Source organism: Sceloporus occidentalis, unplaced genomic scaffold, assembly GCF_023333645.1.
Source record: "Sceloporus occidentalis isolate IW3139 unplaced genomic scaffold, rSceOcc1.0.p SCAF_1, whole genome shotgun sequence".
Lineage (NCBI taxonomy): Eukaryota > Metazoa > Chordata > Lepidosauria > Squamata > Phrynosomatidae > Sceloporus > Sceloporus occidentalis.
The window spans coordinates 189,042,385-189,061,576 of record NW_028316981.1 but is presented as its reverse complement, the minus strand read 5'-3'; the positions used below and the strand labels follow the sequence as shown (position 1 = coordinate 189,061,576).

Sequence of the window (19,192 nt, the reverse complement as noted above, 5' to 3'; positions counted from 1 at the left end):
TTCATGCATTGACTCTCATGCACAAAGATGCAATGTAAGAAACAGGGAGTTTTTACCTGGCTACTTGGTCACTGGCAAGAAAGCTCCAAGAAGAGAGATAGGACCATCAGCAGCAAGCCCATTCCAGCCAACTAAGAAAGAGCATCACACACAGCCAGCAGCAGCAACTTAGGAAAGATCACTTTCAGTTTCCAATGAAAAGGGCTGGAACAGTTGCCAGGATGCAGCCACTGCTTCTGGAGAAGTGGCATGGTTGGCAGTCATTTTAGCTATCCAGAAAACTTAAAGGAACAACAAAGGAGAGGAAGCAAATCACATGTATGCCATCCTGTGGATGGAAGGGCTGGGTGCATGGAAAGGGAGAGGTGGCATCTTTTCTGCAGCAAAATACAATTTGTGCCATTCTACCAGGACCTTTGCAATGTGCATGTGTGGGATATCTCTCTCTCTCTCTCTCTCTCTCTCTCTCTCTCTATCTATCTATCTCTATCTATCTATTTCTCTCTCTCACACACACACATGTACATTGGCAGGTTTAGCAACCATCACATGTCAGCTCACCTGGGCTACTCATTGTCTCAAGAGAGATGGACCTGTGTGTGAAGAGCTGTGACTGCATGAGACAGAGATGTTTATCACACTATACTCTTAAAGTGCTACTATTCCACTTTGACTTCTCTAGCTGCCTCCTGTTGCATTCTGAGAACTTCTCTGCCTGAGAATTCTAAATACCCCTCCTTAAAACTGCCAATCCCAGAATGCAACAGGAGGCAGCTAGAGGAGTTAAAGTGGAATAGTAGCACTATAAGAGTATAGTGTGATAAACATCATAATGTGTTTTACTTGGAGAGCCAGGATGAGACATGTATGGCCCACCAGACATTGTTGGAGGGTAAGTTCCACTGGCCCTGGGCCAGCTTAAACTGTAGTGAGGGAAGATCAGCATACTTTGCCCAGCCGCTATGCAGATGGCTATGCCACTGGTTTATTTTGGAAGTAGCCATGCAAAACGTAAAAAGCCTTGTAAAGGATATCAAATAACATGGAAGAACACTCCTTCAGCTGAGACTGCTATTTTGAGTCCCATTTGGAAGAAAAGCAGGATATAAATGAAATAAATAAATGTTCAGAGAAGGTCACACCGGACCAGATTCTCCATACAGGGCAGCTTCACCCAACCAAATTTGACCTGTCCCCAAAATTTGGCAATGGCAGCAAGCTATCTGGTGTACACCTCTCAAATTGCTTATCACCCCTAAATAGTTCCATAAATAATTTAGGTGTGTGTGGAGGGACATAGGCTTCATTTTCACATCTGCATCCATTCTTCCTTCCAGGAGGGGGAGTAAGTCCCTCATCTGCTTCCCACCAGGAAGAGACCACATTTCTCTAATACTTCTGACACTCCTCACTACCATGATATAAGAAAGAGTAATCTAAAGAAGTATTAATTAAAATCTCCCTTTCTGGATATTATAGACACAGGTAATATTGGATATAGAAATATGTACAGTGAATAGGGGGGAAATCCTTGATTTATATTGCCTCTACCTTGCTCTCTGTTTTTATTTGCTTTCAGTTAAAAGGTATGAAAAAGACAGACTAGGCCATCTTGTTTTCAGTTCACCAATATTTTGTCTATTTCTCATGACCATTTCCTCTTTGCCAATGGACAACTTCTTCCCACTGCAAATGACAATCAAGTGTTTGTCATCTTGTTCATAATGAGTCAGCTGCACAATCTCTTCGCCTGGTTTGAAATGTCACTGGGCTGTTTTGTTTGGTTTCCCAATATAGCTCGATTTCTGAGGTCACTCACCATACCTAAAAATGATGTTTCTTTTCTGAGCAATAATGTGACTTTTTCCTTTCGGGAAACAGCAGGCAGGGATGCCCAGATACTCATGCCAGGAATGAGACCTTACTTTGTCTCTGAAAGAACCATGGCAGGCCAGGTACTGAATGATCTTCTTGGATGGATAGGGCTACTCTTCTGTGTGCCTCAAGGAGTGGATGGAAAGGCTTTGTACTCTCATAGACAGAAACCTTTCATGGGGTCCCTGCTTTTCCTTCAATTTGCTATCTCAGGGCTTGAACAGACAGGCCAAAATAAAGCTACTTCAGGTCACTTTGGAGGTATGCTGTTTAAATGACACAAGCATCTTAAGAGGCCTCCTTAGGACTGGAGCATGGCTTTGGTGCAGCTTCTGGCCTCTTAGGACGCATGCATAATTTAAATAGCATACCTCCAAAGTGACCCAAAGCAGCTCTATTTTGGCCTGTCTGTGCCCTATCTCTGCTTCTGCAGCTTTTTCTCTCTGAATCTTTTGATCCCAAGTTGGAGAAATAGTTGGTCTCCAAATGTTGATGGATTGCAACTCACAGGGCTGATGGAAATTGCAGTCCAATAACATCTGGAGAGCCCAGATTCCACATCCATGCTCTCCATCTTTTCCTCACTCTTACCCTACTAGTAACACTCTTCCTGCCCCTCTGATCAGTACCTGCTGCCTCTTCTGCCCCCCGTCATCTTACCTTTTCCAGAAAGTCATTCCCTCCCCAGCAAATATTTGTAATCCAGTGGACTTTTGTTCAGCCCAACTCCTTATCCATACTAGAACCATGTTCCACTTCACCTGCCATAGCTCTTTCACTTTCCAGGCTCTCCCTGCTCCCAGGTACTATTCCCAATGGCCTGCTGGGAGAATGGATCTGAAATTTGCCACATCCTATAAGTCTTCCTCCACATTTCCCTTAGTTCTACAGCTGGTTCTTAACCTTTGGGGTTCATTCTGTATGTCTCCTCTCTGCATCCCTGAGCAACTCTTTTATATTATCTCTGTTCAGCCACCAGCTTCCTTCCACTTTAATTTGTGACCTTGATGTGTGGCTGCTGTGCACTTGCTCTGATCATGCTCCCACTTTGCTCCTTGGCCACTACAGCATCAATGCTGAGAAACTTTCTGGCACATTTTCCCCCCTTTCCTCCTCTGTGACTTTACTTTTGCACTGATTTTATGACAATCACACTGTTGTTCTGATCTGAGAACTCCTTCCACTTTTGTACTTTCGGGATTCCTCCTAACCATCCAAGTTTTATCATTCAACATTGTACATATACCCTGTTGCACATATATACCCTGAGGAATCAAATAGGAGCCTCCAAACAAACACTCCATCCTGGAGGCCTCTTGACCTCCTAAAAGGGCTGTGCCACACTATAAAAATTTGTGGAGTATAAGTAATATCCAGCATGGTGCAATGGTTGAGTGTTGGACTATGACTCTGGGGACCAGGGTTTGATTCCCCACTTGGTCATGGAAATCTATCAGATGACCTTGGTGAGTTACATACTCTCTGCCCCAGAAAGCCTCATTATGGGTTCACCTTAGGATCCCCATAATCTGGAAATGACTTGAAGGCACACAACAACAACAACAACAGCAGCAGCAGCAGCAGCAGCAGCAAATAAGAAATAATATACATCTACATCAATTATTTCATCATAATGGTTAAAACTGGATTATTCATATAGATTTTTCTGAGAGGGTACTTGGTGATACAAACACTGGTATGTGTGTATGTTTACACATGCATGTGGGAGGGGACTCCTACTGCCAATTTTCTAATCATGGGGATGCCCAGCTTCTGAAGTTCTTGGATGGGCCTTACCTGTTTTGCTCTGTCTCTTTCTCACCCCCACACCAGAAATCATAGAATCATAGAATTGTAGAGTTGGAAGAGACCACAATGGCCATCCAGTCCAGCCCCTGCCATGCAGGAACCAACCCCCTGCCATGCAGGAAATCTTCCCACACAGCACTGGATGGTGATGGCACCACTGGAGCCTCCTAGTATTCCTTTGCAGGACCTCAGGTTTAAGTTTATGATTTCTGTCTGATGGTGAGTGCTTGCTTGAACATATATTCATTTTCAGTCTCTCCTTCTAAAGTGATCAGAAGCCAGGGAGCCCTACCTTAGACACAACTTCATCATCATTAAACAAAGCTACCTTCCCAACCAGAGAATAACATTCTGGATCCCTATATTCATGCCCCTCCCTATATTCCTTTTCAGCCCAGAATAGATGTCAACCTTTAGCTACAACACATACAGTCTATGCTTCCCAGAAAATGGGACAGAACCACACAGAAGCAGTCTTTCTGCCCTTTTCTTATTGAAAATCTATTTCAGCACCAGAGACAGTTCCCATCACTTTGTTCTCTGTCATCCTAATCATAATCGTGTAAAGCCAGACGTCCTGAATCCACTTTATGGAGATAATATGATTCTCGCTTTATTTTTAACAGCCCTTTGCTGTAGAATCCTAAGGTCTCTTGGCACAGAAGTGGGATACATTCATTAAAAGGGCACTGCTTTCCCCATGCAGTTACTGGAGGATCCTGACACATCAAAACTGAGAGTAAAACCCAGGTATTCTGGCTCTTCCTCTTTCCACTCTTGAAAGAATAAATATTTGCATTTTAATTCTGTAAATGTTTCCTAAGATAACTAAGGGCCCAAACAGACAGGCCAAAATAAAGCTGCTTCAGGTCACTTTGGAGGTATGCTGATTAAATGATGCATGCATCTTAAGAGGCCGGAAGCCTAAGGACTGGAGTGCAGCTTTGGCACAGCTTCTGGCCTGTTAAGATGCGTGTGTCATTTAAACAGCATACCTCCAAAGTGACCCGAAGCAGCTTTGTTTGGGCCTCTCTGTTCGGCCCCTACGTTTCTTAGCTGTTTTATTTGCAATCTAATCTATACCTATAGTTGTGTGTGCTTCCAAGTCATTTTCAACTTATGGCAATCCTGAAAGAACTAGAAAAGATCCTAAAATGCAAAGATATACAACTGAATCCAAAAGTTTGAATCGTACAAGCCACTGTTTTCCCTATTACCATGTATGGATGTGAGAGCTGGACACTTAAGGAAGAAAATAGGAAGAAAATCCATTAATTTGAGATGTGGCGCTGGAGAAGAGTGCTGGGGATCCCATGGATAGCCAAAAACACAAACAAATGGGTCCTAGAACAGATCAAGCCAGAAATCTCCCTGGAAGCCAAGTTGACCAAACCGAGTCTGTCGCACTTCGGACACATCATGAGAAGGCAGGACTCATTGGGAAAAAACAATAATGCTAGGAAAGGTGGAGGGAAGCAGAAAGAGAAGAAGGCCACATGCTAGATGGATGGATTCTATTAAAGAGGTCATAGGTATGGTTTGCAGGATCTAAGCAGAGCAATGGAGGATAGGGAGTCTTGGAGATGTCTCACTCACAGGCTCAACATTGGTCAAAATCAACTCGAGGGCAGTTATCAACAGCAACAAAGGTAAACCTATCATAGGGTTTTCTTAGCAAGATTTATTCAGCGGGGATTTGCCATTGCCTATGTTTTAGCCTGAGAATGTGTGAGTTGCCCAAGGTAGGTGTTCATGGCCAAATAGTGATTCTAACCCTGGCCTCCAGAGTCATAGTCTAACTCTCAGACCAATACACCATTCTGGCTCACATCTACATCTGTATCTAGCCACTAAATCCTGTGCTGGGAGAAAGGTGAGATATAAATTAAACAAACAAATAGTAAAATGTTTCTGCCTATTCAATTTGTGTTTGTTTGTTTGAAGCTCTAATTACGGAAGGCTCAGACTGGGGCAAAAATAAGCAATGTAAATAACCTACTGGGGTAACTTTTCTTCCTGAAAAGAGAGAAGATATCCGTTATGCCCTTCCAGGCCCCATTCACTCCAGTGAAGCAAATTCAAGATTGTTTTGCATGAGCTGTGATCCTAACCATGATTAGGACTGGAGAGTGAACATCTTGATCTCCAGATCTGAATCCAACATAGGTGCTTTACAGACCACCCAAAAGGGCGGTGTGCTGGCGCCGGTGTTTGCTGCGCAAAGGAGCTGCAGCGGACAAACCACTGCTCCTCTGCACAGCAAAAAGAAGCCGCAAAAAGCAGCTTCTTTTTGCGGCGCCATTATGACACCACAAAGCGCCATTAGCGCACTTGCGGCATCATAATGGCACCGAGACATGCGGACGCTGAGTGTCCACTACGTCAAAATGGTGGCACCCATGTAGAATGGGCGCTGCCATTTTGTATGTGCTTGGTATGTACTAGGGTTAGGGGCATCCGGAAAGGACGCCCCTTCCTAACCCTAGTACGTGCCAAGCACGTACTTTTTGGCGGTGTGGAACCTGCCTTAGGGCCTGAACACACAAGCCAAAATAAAGCTGCTTCAGGTCACTTTGGAGATATGCTGTTGAAATGACACATGCATCTTAAGAGGCCAGAAGCTGTGCCAAATCTGCACTCCAGTCCTTAGGACTGGAGCATGGCTTTGGTGTGGCTTCCGGCTTCTTAGGACGCACGCATCATTTAAACAGCATACCTCCAAAGTGACCTGAAGCAGCTTTATTTTGCCCTGTCTGTTTGGGCCCTTAGCTTTAATTGGGTCATGTAGCCAGAGCTTGCAAATTTTACTTTTTGGACTACAGCTCCCAGAATCCCCCACCTCTGCTGTTTGGGAGTTCTGGGAGGTGCACACCACAGTGTAACCTGTTTCTAAGGCCTGCATTTAACATATATTTCTAGTATAACAACCATTTAACTATTCAGATTATTAACCATTAGATGTCTATTTATTTATTTTTAATCATGCTCCTAAGGAAACACATGAAATCAAGACAAAGCACAGGAATACAGAAAAGGAAGCTGCTCATTGCCCACCCTATGCCTACCTATCTTTTGAAAAGGTGGAATATAAATAAAATTTATTATTATCATTATCATTATTATTATTATTACCTGCAGGGCCAGATAAAAGAGTTTTGCAACCCAGCATCCAATGTCCAGTATCCAATGGGAAAATGGGAAAATGTCAGGTGCAACTGGAAAGCCCAGATGAAGGCGGCAGGTTTTCCTGGCTTCTTTTCTTAGTCTTCAGAGGCATGCTGTCGCTTAATATGGAGTTTCCATGGATCCCGCATAAATCAAAGGAATGCATTTATTTATCTGTATCATAGCTAGTCCCTTTTAAAAACAGGTTGCATTGGTGGACATCAGCATATTTTACCAACGTTCTACATTAATTATACATCCTCTAAGCTTCTTTTGCTAGAAACTAACACACAGTTTCACTGGTAAACCCTGAGTTCTCGAATCACAGTATGAGAAAAGGAAAGTTTTGGGATGCCTTTCCTTGTCTGCTTCTCTCTTTTAGGATCCAGTACAAAAAATAGAAAATGTTAAGAAAATATGAAAATGACACTACATAAGGAATATAACTGGACAATTAAAATGATATCCGTCTTGAAAGTTAGTAATATGATTTAATTAATAAAAAGTCTGAATTAATGTTCTTTTGTCTTACATCAGATATAGTATAATAATAATAATAAAAAAGAATTTTGTAAAGAACCAAGTTGAGGACCTAAGACTACCGGTACATTTTATTCTTATATAGAAAGGTAATGAGAAAAAAGATTTAGAAGTTCTCATAAATAAAACTATGGAAAAGGAGTCAGGAACACTAATTTAAAAATAAGGTAAACTCAACCGGGAAGTTTTACTTAATCTTCTTTATAAGTAACAGAAAGTAACTATACGCGTTTGTCACTAATATGTATGTGTTTTTAAATGTATGTGTGTTTGTATGGTTGTATATAATTGTTTGTTTGTTAATAAAGTCAAATTAAAAACAATGATTTAATTTCATTGGGATAGGCATAGCTGAACCATATATTTTTTTCCATATTGTTTTTATGTTCCCCCCTTTCTCCAATATTCCCTTTTAAAATTAGATTGTCATTATCATGATAGATTGTTCAATTAGATTGTTAAGTACAGTTGGTCCTCTGCATCCATGGCTTCAACCATAGATAGCTTGAAAATATTCAAAACATCCCCCCCCAAAAAAGCAGACCTTGATTTTTGCCACTTTAGCGAAATAATAAAGGATATTATTTTAAGCGACCCATTGTATATATTGGAACTTGAGCTTCCACAGATTTTGGTTTCCACAGGGGGCCTGGAACCATACTCCAGCAGATACCAAGGGCCCAATGTATAATACTAACAACAGTAGCAGCAGCAAGTTATATCAGTGGTTCCCAGACTTTGGTCCTCCAGGTGTTTTTAGATTTCAGCTCCCAGAAGTCCAACCCACCATGGCCTACAATCAGGAATTCGAGGAGCTGAATTTTCCAAAACACCTTCAAGTCCAAAGTCTGAGAACCACTGACTTACCCCTTTGACTCAAGGGATATGGTTTGACACCACATTAAGTGCTGCAACTCCATCCTATACAATTCTGGGATTTGGAGTTTTACAAGGTCTTTAAGCTCCTCTGCCAAAGAGCGCTGGTTGTCTCAAAACCCAGGATTCTATAGAATGGAGCCATGGCAGTTAAAGTGGTGTCAAACTGCATTGTTTCTACAGTCTAGATGAATCATTTTATATTTACGTTGCACCTAACATACTTTAAATAGCCTTTTGGAAAATTAATGAATATTCTCACTTTGTACTATCTAGTGCCATTTTAATTGACAATTTTGTAAGATTTTAATTGTATTAAAATCTTATTTTTGGGTCCCAGTCTTGGGAGAAAAACAGGATAAAAATATATATAATAATAATCATAATCATAATAATACTATACTGGGAAACTAATTGGCAGCCAGTGGAGTGATTTTAATATTAGCGTAATATGATCACTGCTGTACATACCATCTGACTGCCATGTTTTGAACTAGCTGAACTTCCAAACTTGGAACTTAGCCATGAATCCTTCTATAATCACATGGACTCACCGGACCATTTACTGTACTTCTGGAGGCTAAATTCTAAATACCAATATTTTGCTCTGAGAGAGAGAGAGAGAGAGCACAGACAAGGCTAAGAGGACTTTACCACTTTCACATATGGCTCCCCTTCCAATTTTCTTACATTCTGTTCTGCTGAGTTTGTTTTTCCCCTCAAAACCTTAATGCAAGAGAGAATGAGGAAGCCATATGCCATCAATTAACCTAGCAAGGATTCTTCACTCCCTTGGGGTTCTTCTTCTGGTCAAAGTGGGGATGAGAGATGGGGCGGGGGTGACAAGTTTTTTCTCTAATGAGAAAGCTGGGCCTATGCCCTTGGGTCATGTCAGGGAGCCAGGTGCTGGTTGCATGACCCCAGGAACTGGCTTGGGAAAAGGTGTATGTCCCCAAAGCAGCCATCTGGCTGGGCTGGGAACACAGAGGATGGAGGGGGTGTGCATGCATGAGGAGGCAAAAGAAAGAGCTGTTCTTCTCTGCAGCTGAGCAGGGGGTGGTTGAAGGTTGTGGCGAGGAAGGAAGAAGGTACATCTTGGAGTAAAGACTAAATACATTGCTTCCTTGAGCTTCTCCCAGTCTGCACAGAGCCCAAACCATAGGATCATAGAGTTGGATGAGACCACAAGGGCCACCCAGTCCAACCCCTTGCCATGTAGGAATACACAATCAAAGCACCACTGACAGATGGCCATCCAGCCTCTGTTTAAAGACCTCCAAAGAAAGAAAGAAAGAAAGAAAGAGACTCCACCACTTTCTGGACTTTTTCACATGGAGGAATGTATCACCGTCCTGAAAGAAGAAGAAGAAGAAGAAGGGGGGGGGGATCCAAAAATGCAAGAAATTACATAGTAGCTTATCACACACACAGACAAACACAACGCCCATCCGAAAGAGAAAGCAGTGTGAATGCGAATGAATTAATCACATGAGGATGTTCCAATCGGTTTCTTGATTTCAAATTAGCATGTTTGCACATGCACAGGGAGGACAGGATCCCATGGTTGGCAGTAATCTCATGGCCGAACTGGAGATGCATTTCATACTCACACAAATGCAATTTGACTACGAATTGGCAGTGGAAAAGGATTTATAAATTTGATATTTTTCCAAATTCAGCTATTCTTGGGATATCGCACGATTGTATTTGGATTGCATTCCGTTTATGTGTGATGTCGTTTGAAAATCTCTTTCGAAATTATGTGAAATACCTTGGATGACCACAAATTAACCTTCGGTTAACCTTCCAATTTTCCGCATGTGATAAAGTCCTCCAAGGAAGTGTGTTCCACTGCCAAACAGCTCTTACTGTCATAAGGTTCCTTCTAATGTTGAGATGGAATCTCTTTTCCTCTAGTTTGAATCCATTGTTCCGGATCCTGTTTTCTAGAGCTGTACAAAACAAATTTGCTCCATCCTCAGTATGACACCCCTTCAAATATTTCCACAGGGCTCTTAACCTTCTCTTCTCCAGGCTAAGCATACCCAGCTCCCTAAGTCATATGGTTTCCTAACCTTTCACCATTTTGGTCGCCCTCCTCTGAACACGCTCCAGCTTCTCAGCATCCTTTTTGAACTGTGGTGCCCAGAACTGGACACAGTATTCCAGGTGAGGCCTGACCAGAGCAGAATACAGTGGCACTATTATTTCCCTTGATCTAGACACTGTACCTCTATTGATGCAGCCTAAAATCGCTTTGGCCTTTTTAGCTACTGCAACCCACTGTTGACTCATGTTTACCAGATCTTGGGCAAATGCCTTTTGTGTATTACAACTCACAGAATCCCCTCTCCGGCATGGTCAGCTGTCATGCTGGCTGAACATTTCTGGAAGTTGCAGTACATAAGTTGCTTTTTCAGTCTCTAACCAGAAGTGGGTTCAAGCTGGCCTTACTTGAAAATCTGATACAGTGGACCCTTGATATCTGCTGGGGTTTGATTCCAGAACCCCTCATGGATACCAAAATCCATGGATGTTCAATTCTCGTTAAATGCAATGGCAGAATAAAATGGTGTTCCTTATATAAAATAGCAAAATCAAGCCATCAAATATTTTCAAGCCATGGATGCTTGAATCATGGATAAAGAATCCGTGGCTAGGGAGGTCTGACAGCAGTCATTTTGCACACAACACAGAAACATGTTTTGGATTTTGGGTACTAATAATGTGGAAATAAAACCCATTTTTAAAATGTTGGCATGGGTGAATGTGATCAGGCTTAGTTTTCTGTTTCCCAAAGTGCCCATCCAGACTGCTCCCACCACCCCAACTTCACTAGAAGGCTATCATACCATCCAAGGAGGCATCCTTCTCCTGCACCTCTCCCTCAGCAGGGAAAAGGATGGCCCAAGACATCTTGTGTCCTGAGGTGGCCTAAGATATTTTGCTTCCTAAATTGGAGAACAAGATGGTGCTTCATTCCTCCATTCCACTGGACTGGAAATTGAATACTGGCAATGGAAAAGCCACTGCTGGCCTCCAGAATTTGCCCTCTGAACAGGCTGCTTAACTTTGCCTAACAGCAGGACCAGCTTAAATGTTATTCTCAGAATCATTCATATATATACACACACACACACACATATATATATGAGATTCTTTATCTAAACCTCTCCCTTATCCCAGAAAAATCCCTCATCTTTTTGTCTACTACAGAAGATGGGACTCTATTTGAAAGGATGTCATATTGAGGAGGGAGCGAGCTTGTTTTCTGCTACTCCAGAGACTAGGACCTAGAACAATGGATGCAGGCTACAGGAAAAGAGATTCCACATCAACATTAGCAGGAACTTCCTGACAGTAAGGGCTGTTGGACAGTGGAATACACTCCCTTGGATTGTAGTGGAGTCTCCTTCCTTAGAGGTCTTTAAACAGAGGCTATATGGCCATCTGTCAGGGATGCTTTGATTGAGAGTTTCTGCATGGCAGGGGGTTGGACTGGATGGCGCTTGCAGTCTCTTCCAACTCTATGATTCTTTGATTCTATGATTCTAGACAGGCAATTTCTGACAAGCCACTCCAGGTAGGGCTCCAAAGAAGAATTTTCCTGCCATAGCAAGGCCCGCTTTACTTCTGGAGGGGTAACATTGCTATGCTAGTAAAGCTAAACATATTTGGAAAGGCAAAATGAAAAACAGACCCAATCTGGGCCTATTTCTTCTCTTGCAAAACTACAGTCTGAAGATTCAGCCATAAAGGAAGCTGATGCATGTGGATACTTCAACAGGCCACATACTAGTGGCTAGTACATAGTCAAATGTTCTAAGCAACACATTTGTGCATGTTGCTTTTCAAGAAATACTAATGTGGGTAGGAATAAAACTGAAACTGGAAGCATGTAGCCCACCAGTTGTTAGTGGACTGCAATTTTCATAATCTCTCAGCACTGGCTGTACAGGTTAAAGCTGATGAGAGTTACAGTCCAACATCCAGAGGGCCATATATTCCCCTTCCTTGGTCTACACTGATTGTCATCAGCCGTTGGGGTTACTGAGTGAGAAAGGATCTTCACCAACCCTTCCTGGGGATGTCAGCTTTACCTATGGTTTTTTTTACAAAATAAGTGAACTCTCTGCAAATGTCCTGACTTGGCAGGAGCAGTCCCAATTAATCCTTTGCCACCCCACTGTTCAGCTACTTTAAAATGTCCCAGTTTCTATATCCTCTTCCCAATTTTCTCCATTGTACTCAGCTTACATCGGTTTTTGCAAACTGAATTCAAATAATAGTTTGTACTCAGTTCACTCAGAACTGAGGAGAGGAGCGGAGGACTCAAAATCTTGTCCTTTCCAGTGGGCTCAGGCAAAATCAAAATACTGCAACCTCTCCTAGGTTGCTTGTTCTTCCTCATTACTAACATTAGTAACATTCTTGACCACACTCCAGTGTTTGTTGGCCACACATGTCTCCGTTTTCATCTGTGAAATGTTGGAGGGTATGTAAATGCATTCTTATTAGTTTTGGGTTCACTGGTTGTGAGCGAGCAGGAAAATTGTTAGAAAAAAATAAACACCAATATTTGCAATTTTTGTTAGTTTTTGGCTGTTAAAACATCATCCACATCTGAAGGTGCATGAAATCATAAATGTGAAACCATTTCCATAACAACCGTGGAGGGGGGGGAGTGATTTGCCACATGCAGAAAAGAGACCCCTACTCAACCCCTCCTTGATTTAAACAATACAGTGCCAGCTGTATTTCTCAATTAATTCCAGTCCTGCAATTTGTTGCTTCAGCTACCCCTTTAATCTAAAATTAAAAGATTTGTGATGATGATGAAGTCAGTGGCAGTGATTTGCTAATGCCCTAATGCCAGGAAAGGGTGGGCTAGATGCAGAGGAGAAAGACCGGTCTGTGACTTTCCTTGCCCAAAGGCATATAAAAAGACAGGGCGAAAGGGCCCAGAGAGCTAGGTAAGAAGAAGCCCAAGAAGGAGGAAAAGCAAAGGAAATGGGACTAGGGAAAAGGGATTGGTAAAGGAGAATGAGTCAGAGGAAAAGACTCCAGATTTGGAGAAGGAGAGCAAATTGGGAAGACAAAAGAGACATGCAGCCAAGTGCTGCAGTGGTTCCCATATTGACTCAAAATTGCCAGCCAAATATTTGACTGCAGGCCATTAATTTATACTGAAATATTGCAAGCTTAAGGTCAAAGCCAGAATGCTCAGGAAGCTAGCACTTACTGCCTTCTTGTGATGTTTGTATCCCTCCTCCACCCCCACTTTAATATATATATGCGCGCATGACAGGGGGTTGGACTGGATGGCCCTTGTGGTCTCTTCTAACCCTATTATTCTAATATATATATATATATGCACAATTTGTGTCTACTCAGCACAGAGGTTGTACTATTTATGTATCCACCAGCATACCTATGTGCAGCATACATTCTTCCTCGCTTTCACCATCTCGGCTGAATCTCTCTCTTTTTCCCTGACCGAGGCCATGAGGAAGAGGGGCACAACCATCTCCTCTAAAGCAACAGTGGCATAATCTGGTTCCTCAGTGCCCTCATATGCTATGGCAGAATTGACAAGAAGCTATTAGTTCCCTGCAGGATCCCAGCAGGCTGAGTCATCTACCTTGCTTTTTCTTGGAGCTGCAATGAGACTGATGCTCACACTGTGAATACCTGATTTGCCTCCACAGCTGGCCCTTCGAAGTTTCATTCACTGCCCAATGCTTTATTCTCTTCTTCCTTCTTCATGTTTTCTCCTCCTGTGTTGTATCTGTTTACAGTCCCATCTTGAGGACAGAGATTGTCATATTTGTATTAAGAAAATAACAATCTTTGCCCCCCTCCCCCATAAATAAATAAATAAATAAACCACCCTAGGAGCATTTCTGGCTAAGGAACAAGGTATAAAAGCTTCAAACAAACAACTGTGGCCAAGTGATGACATCTGTGGTTGTAGATATGAATAGACCTTGTGTGGCAGATATGATTAAGCTTCTTTATTGGTGCCCAGTTACATTTCTGTTTTCATAAAGAAGCTTAATCACAACAATTGGATCACAACAGCTGCTGTGATTTATCTGGCCATGCTTGATGAGGATGATGGGTCTGATAGTCTAGGACATCCATTTCTGGAAAAACTGTATGCACCAGTTATGGGAAACTGCAGCAGGTGCCGGGAACAATATTTTGTCCTTTGGGTTGGCTGCACTATACCAATTTGGAGTTTGTTGCTATTATGGTGGGGTTAGAGGCATGTGTAAAAGAATCAGCCGCTGTCACAAGAGATCAAACACAGGAGCTGAAGTTTTTCATTTCTCAGCCCCAAAATTATCTGATATTTTACCAGGGGGCATGGGGAGGGGATGCTGGAGACCAAAAAAAGTTAGCATTGTATCCACCCCTAGTGTATACTATCATACCAATAAAGGAAAGATAAATGGAAAGCCCCTGGTTTTGCCAGGGGTTGTTGAATCTCTTTTAACTTGCTTTGCCCTCTGTCCAACCCCTTGAACATGACCACAAATGAGAGAAGGAAATGAGTCCTGGAGGGTCCTTTCCCAAAATGGTGTCACTGGTGGAGTCACATGTAGTGCACCACTTTGGCCTTGCTGGGGCTCTGATCAAGTTTGTAGAGGAACCAGCACACGAGGGACCAGGATGGCACTAAGGGATTTCATTGCCCAAGGCAGTGAACAAAATGGCTGTTCTCCTCCTTCTGTGTACAGACCTGTTGTTAAATCCCACTTGGACACCCTTACTTGAATCTTACTCCAAGAAGTGGATATCATCCTGTACCACCCCTGAACCAGGAAGCTAGGGTTGTTGTTGCTCTTTTTAAATATAAAATGATTGTAGAGACAGGATACACAACACACAGTGGCCAGTATCTTGTTAGCAACATACACAAGTGAAAGACCACCATATTCTTATGTGTGTATTTTTTTTAAAAAAATGTTGTGGAATTTGGTATTCTCTTCCTCCTTCCACAAGGTCCAAAGTGTTCCCCGTTGCACTGCAGTAGCCCTCCTACAACCACTCCATTGCTAGTGGAGAGCAGAGGAAATCGGAGAAGAATCTAGCTGTGTTTCCATAGCAAGATTCAGGTCCAAAACACACTGCAGAAATAATCCAGTTTGCAATGGCTTTAACTGCCTTGGCTCAATACTAGGGAATTTGGGGGAAACACTAGTTTTGTGAGACATTTGACCTTCTCTGTCAGAGACCTCTGGTGCCACAATAAACTACAATTTCCAGGATTGCCTAGCACTGAGCCAAGGCAGTCAAAACAATCTCAAACTGGCTTATTTCTGTGTTTTGGACCACAAGCTGATGACATGATCCACTGAGGTCTTCAGAAGATCCCAGTGGATACTGGCAGATGATGCCTTCCCCCACCAGTAATGGAATGGCCATAATGAGGGTTACTGCAATGCAGCCATGAGTCCTGGAATGGTGGTCAGGGGCCATAGTATTGTTCCAAATGGGGAACTCTTGTACCATGCTTGACAGTGTAGAATCTCAGCCAGTGATAGTTCAACATACACAGATCTGACCTCCAACAGATTAGGAACAACTCAGGTATTCAGCAGGAACAATCTGGAAAGCTGCCCTTACAGCATCTGCCTCCTGAAGCAATTGCCTCATTCTGCCTAATGGTAAGCATGGCACCTGAGGGCCTGATCATGCTATGGTAATTCTAAAGCACATCCCAGCACTGGCTTTCCAATGTGAATCTGGTGTCAACAGAATAATTTTCAGCTTCAGCAACAGTCCCTTCTCCTCCTCCAGGGGTATTTTTGATTGCCCAGGGAATCCAGCTAAAACAGCCTCCTGTGGGAAAAAAGCCCAGCTTCCTCCTTCAGCGGTCTCAGCAGACTGTGGTTTTAACATCAGCTTCTGGCAATAGCACTGGGGCATCATTTCCATACCAAGCAGTCCATGCTTTTTCCTCCACTGACAATGCTGTGCAAGCTGGCTGGGTGGAAAGAGAGTGGAACAGAACTGCCAGGAAGGGCTGGAGGTGAAATAGAGGATGCAGCAGGCTGCAGGGCAGGCAAGAGAGCAAGACACCAGGACCACCAACCCAGCAGATTTGGATGGAGGCATCTGTGGTATAGCAGTGAGAAGAGCAAATGCAGCTGAAGGAGATGCAGGTTGAAATAGCCTTCTCCCCAAATCCAGCATTCCATGGATACTGTTTTTTTCAGCATAAGTTGGAAGGTTGCTTTGTATACGTGAGACAGATACACACACCATCTCTGTTCTGCTCAGCCACCATTTCTGAACTGGTGCACTATGAATACATTCAGGAGAGCACTGCAGGAGGGAGGTGGTGCTTGGAAAAGTGACAATGAAGACAGTCAGGGATGATGGGTTGGTGATGTACTGTGAGTCAGCTGGTCCAGGTTTGCAGTGGGCCTGGCAGTGACATTAAGAAGATCATGATTATGCATGAGAACGGCGCTAAGGTTGCAAAATCACGCAAGGAGGCAGCTAATGGGACCCTCATGACCAATAATGCAGAGCTGCAAGGGGCTGCTGAAGAATTTGAACCCTTCTATGGGTTTGGGGAAGGCATATCAACGATAAGGAATGCCTCTCTTAGAACATCTCAGAGGCTGAGAGATTACAGCTGGGGCTTCAGGGACAAAGTGACTTTTTGTACTGCAACAGATCTAACAAGGGTGCTCTCAGTTTTAAGTCAGACTCACTTTGGAAACCATGACCTATGAGGAGTGACTCAGAGAGATGGGTATGTTTAGCCTTGACAAGAGAAGATGTGATATGATAGCCCTGTTTAAATATTTGAAGGGAGGTCCTATTGAGGATGGAGAAAGGTTGTGTTCTGCTGTTCCAGAGAACAGGACATGGAGCAACGAATGCAGACTACAGAAAAAGAGATTCCACCTAACTAAACATTAGGAAGAACTTCCTGACAGTAAGAGCTGTTCAGCAGTGGAAGAGTGCTGTATTCTCCTTCTTTAGAAGTTTTTAAACAGAGGCTGAACTGCCATCTGTTGGAATTGCTTTGATTGTGTATTCCTGCATGGCAGTGTGGAGTTAGAGCAGATGGCCCTTGGGGTCTCTTCCAACTCTAGATTCTATTGATTCTATGACTTTGACTTGTCTGCTGTCTTTCTAGTTAGGGATATGTGTCTTGACTTGTCTTTCTTTCATAAGATATTTATATCCTGCCCTGTATCAGAAGTTCTCAGGGTGGCTTTTAATGTTTTAAAATCAGCTAAAAGACAATAAACAATAGCAATAATTTTGAAAGACAAAAGGTATATTAAATAATATCACAAATAAATATCAGACAATTTAAAACCAGTTAAAACCATTTAAAGTAATGCAATCATAGCACATGAGCAGCCTGGATAAAATCAATTATGCCTAAAGGCTTTAATAAAAAGCCAAGTTTTGACTTAGTGCCTAAATGGTATCAATGTTGGTGTCAATTGGGCCTCCAAGGGAAAAAGGTACCACAACTGGGGGGCTACCACAGAGAAGGCCTTGTAAAGGTAGTCCAGAGCTTGCAAAAATAGGGCTGAGAGAAAGTTCAGAAAAGTTACTTTTAAATATATAACTTCCAGGATCCCCAAGTTGGCTAGGGGATTCTGGTAATTAAAAAGTAACTTGTCAAGCTCTGCATTCTGTAAGTTGTATCTTAAAAAGTAACTTCTCTGAGCATTGTGTTAGCTTCAGTAATGGGAATTCGTTTGCCTCAGAAGCAGATGAAATGCTACTTTCTGTTGCCTGTATTGTGCTGTTTCCAAACTGAACCATTCCATTTGTGCAAAATGGAAACAGAAAAGCCATAAACCCAAATTATGGGAAGGATGTGATGTAGAAAAGGGAGGGGGGGGGGAACACATTGCCTCCAACAGGCATTGAGATATTTTAAATGTGTATGAATTTAAATCAGATCCCTTCTGTAACTGAGTAGTAGACTAGTGTTGCTTTTCTTTGGGTATCTGCTTGTGGATGGGCTCCTTCCTTGCCTCCATAGCTCAAGTTTTCTCCAGTGAGCTCAAGGTGAGTTACATGGCTCTTCTCCTTTCTTGTTGATCCTGACAACAACCCAGTGAGGTAGGCCAGGCTGAGAAAGGCTAGGATAAGATCAGTTTTTTGAGAGATTAGCCTCTTTTTCATTCTTTCCCAGTTCCAGTCAACTGCACACAGTTCAGAACCTCTAAATAAGGCTTGGAGAGAGGATGATCCCTAAAATGAATTAAAGTGAAGTGGCTACTTCAGGTAGCAGATAGTTTGGGGCAGGGGGTTGGCACCATGACATGCTCCTCTCACTCTCCACCACACTTATTTATTTTGGTAGTGTAGTTCAAGAAGGGCCAGCATGGCATAGTAGTTTGAGCATTGGACTATAGAGAGCAGGCTTTGAAACCCCACTCGGCTGTGAAACTCACTGGGTGACCTTGGGCAGGTCACACACTCTCAGCCTCAAGAACAGACCATGGCAAACCTCCTCTGAACAAATCTTGCCAAGAAAACCCTATGGTGCAGTGGCCTTAGGGTCGCCATAAATTGGAAATGACTTGAAGGCATACAACAACAACAACGGCATGTGAAATAAGCAGGGCTATAGCCTGCAATCAATGAATCAATTAAAACTGCAAAATTTATACTTTTTGTCAACTGTAAAGGTACCCACTAATGTCTAATTAACTGGGCAACACTTTTGAAGGAGGGTTAATTATTATTATTTTCCCTATTAAATGTGCCCACCACTGTCTGGGATTGTACTTAATATCTTAAAGGGGGTCCATAGGACCTCTTGTGTTCCTAGACCCCATTTTTATCTTGAATCTTATTAGCCATATTTCAGAGAGCCCTCTCCTATTATCCCACCTTTTTTCTTGCCAGAGGAATCATATCACCAATACCTCAGAGA

At 42.7% G+C, this 19,192-nt stretch overlaps 1 protein-coding gene across 5 annotated transcripts in view; it reads right to left on the bottom strand.

Moving 5' to 3' along the window:
* The window catches only part of ELAVL3 (ELAV like RNA binding protein 3), a 93,467-nt gene extending 93,357 nt beyond the window's left edge, over nt 1-110 (bottom strand). For 3 of the 5 annotated variants that reach the window (XM_089487521.1, XM_089487528.1, XM_089487522.1), the window contains exon 1: nt 57-110. The gene's annotated coding sequence lies outside the window, so the exon portion shown is untranslated. The remainder of the gene's footprint in view (nt 1-56) is intronic. The other 2 variants (XM_089487551.1, XM_089487535.1) reach the window with 2 other exon arrangements.
* Nucleotides 111-19,192: the final 19,082 nt, after the last annotated feature.